General features: G+C 39.1%; 1 pseudogene; it reads left to right on the top strand.

Moving 5' to 3' along the window:
• The first annotated feature begins 1,363 nt into the window (after positions 1 to 1,363).
• LOC126070997 (olfactory receptor 7D4-like) lies at positions 1,364 to 2,357 on the top strand (annotated as a pseudogene).
• The last annotated feature ends 472 nt before the right edge of the window (positions 2,358 to 2,829 follow it).

Genomic DNA, 2,829 nt, shown 5'->3' with positions numbered 1-2,829 from the left:
TGATTTTATTTCCTCCTCTTATTTACAGAGTCCACATGGCCTTTCCTCTTCTTGGAAGAATCCATCTGGCAGGTGGTTTCTCCAATAGGGAGCCATAGGGATCTTCCCTAATTGGAAGACCTGCATGGAGGCCAAAAGAGGTAACAGACTTGTTGTGTTTATAATGACCACAAACTTATCCTTGCTTAATGGCTTCCCTAGTTTAAAGGCGCTATTGATAAATGATAGATGTGCAAGACAAATTTACTGTCATGATAAAAACAGAAGCTCACAATTATCAAGTGCCTATCACAGGCACCATACTAGAAAAATGACATGCATCATCTCATTTAATTCACTCATCGATTTCATTATGTAGGGAATATGTGAGGTATCTGCAGCTAAGTGCGAAAAGTAAGTTTCTCATGGTCACATAGTAAGTTGGTAGAGCCAAAATTCTATTCCAGGAGGTATGATTCAAACACTCATTTTTGAAATCACAGCTTTATACTGTAGCTTGGGAGAATTATATATCTGAAATAATTGTCATAAAAGGAACAGATAAATAATAATAATAAAAAAATTTTTTTATTATAGTTATTATTAATTGGGAGTCCTGTTAGCACAGCGGTTAAGTGCTAAGCTGCTAATCGAAAGTTAGGCATTTGGAACCCACCAGCCGTTCTGCGGGGAAAGATGTGGCAGCCTTCTTCCCTAAAGATAACAGCCTTGGAAACCCTATGGGAAAATTGTACTCTGTGATATAGTGTTGCTTTGTGTTGGAATCGACTTAACTCCGATGGTTTTTTGTTGTTGTTGTTTTTGTATTAATAATTCAATTGTCCTGTTCACAAAGGCATTTATTTCTACACCTCACAAAGAAGGTACTAGTATTAACTAGATTTTTAAAAAAGAAAAAATAAGGCACCAGTGTTAACTGTCAAATCAGTAGGATGTGACAGGTCACATTTAAGATACGGATTTTCAACTCAGATGACCTTTATTCACTAACATAGAGCTACCAGAATAAAGGAGGTATGGGGATTGTCACAGAAAAGTACATACTTGAGAGTTCACATAATGTGTTTTCAATTAGCTTAGAAGGGTCATGTCAAAGAAAAAAATTGGTTTATGTGCATAGATTTAACTAGGAAAATTAGGACCAGTGGAAGAAAGCTGAAAAGAGAGAGATTTTTGCTAAAGTGTCTAAATAATTATATGCATTTAAAATGGAAAGTGCTACCTGTGACTGAGAGAGTCACTGTCATTGTAAGGACTTGATACCAAAATACAGGTGGTGTTGTAAAGGTGATGACTAGCTGAGATGCTAGTTCACTGTTCCCTGAATGTTGTTTTTAATTTCTCCAGCCTACACACTATTTAAATGGAAGCAGGAAACCAAACAAAATTTTCAGAATTCTTCTTGTTGGGCCTCTCAGAGGATTCTGAACTTCAGTGCCTATCCTTTGGACTCTTCCTGTCCATGTACCTGGCCACTGTGCTTGGGAACCTGCTCATCATTCTGGCCGTCAGCTCTGACCCCCACCTCCACACCCCCATGTACTTCTTCCTCTCCAACCTGTCCTTTATTGACATCTGTTTCATCACCACCACGGTCCCAAAGATGCTGGTGAACATCCAGACACAAAGTCATCTCCTACATAGGATGCCTCACTCAGGTGTTTTTCTTCATGATTTTTGCTGGAATGGACAATTTTATCCTGTCCTTGATGGCTTATGACAGGTTTGTGGCCATCTGTCATCCCTTACACTATACAGTCATCGTGAACACCCGGCTCTGTGTCTTGTTGGTTTTGATGTCTGGGATCATCATTTTCTGGGCCTCTCTGCTTCATATTCTACTGATAACACAGTTGAACTTCTGTACAGGAACTAAAATTCTGCATTTCTTCTGTGAACTGGCTCAGATTATCAAATTGGCCTGTTCTGATACCCTCCTCAATAACATCTTTTTATATATGGCAACTGTACTGTTGGCTATGTTTCCCCTCTCAGGAGTACTCTTCTCTTACTCTCAGATTGTCTCCTCTTCAATGAAGATGTCTTCTGCTGGGGCCAAGTATAAGGCATTTTCCACCTGTGGGTCTCATCTCTCTGTGGTCTCCTTATTCTATGGAACAGCCCTTGTGGTCTGCCTCAGTTCTACTGTGATCCATGCTTCCCAGAGAAGCTCTATTGCCTCAGTGATGTACACTGTGGTCACGCCCATGCTGAACCCCTTCATATACAGCCTAAGGAATAAGGATATGAAGGGAGCCCTGAGAAGGCTCATCTGTAGAGCAGCCTCTTGTGCATTATTATGGCCACTGGCCTCAGGGCTGAATGGGCTTCATGGTCCTCAAAGCCAAATGTCATGAATTTAAATATCCTGATTATTTTTTCTTCCTCAAAAGACATGCATCATTTCTTCCAATCCCAAAGCAACCATAATTTGCTTCCTACTTGTTATTTTACCATTTTTCCTCAATTCTTTCCTAAGTAAATCCTTTTGACTCTTCTATCCTATATGCTGTCCATAATATTCCTTCTTTCTTAGAGCCGTTCCTGAAAATTCCAAACTTAGATTTACTGCATTAATCTTGTTATGTGCAGGTGTAATTTCCCCAAAGGTTAATCTTTTAAACATTGATGCCTTTCACCTTAATTTGGTTATGTATGTGTTTTTCCCTGAATGAAGTAAAATTAAAACCATACAACAGGCATAACCAACTGCTTGTCACATCTGGACTGTGCTTATTGCTTTACATGTATTTTATTTTACCATGAAAATATTTCTTTGAGGTATATTTTCATTCACCCCATTTTTCAGAGGAAGAGTCTGAGATTGGG

This window comes from Elephas maximus, chromosome 3 (assembly GCF_024166365.1).
Source record: "Elephas maximus indicus isolate mEleMax1 chromosome 3, mEleMax1 primary haplotype, whole genome shotgun sequence".
NCBI classification, from domain to species: Eukaryota; Metazoa; Chordata; class Mammalia; order Proboscidea; family Elephantidae; genus Elephas; species Elephas maximus.
This window is presented reverse-complemented; position numbering and strand designations above follow the sequence as displayed.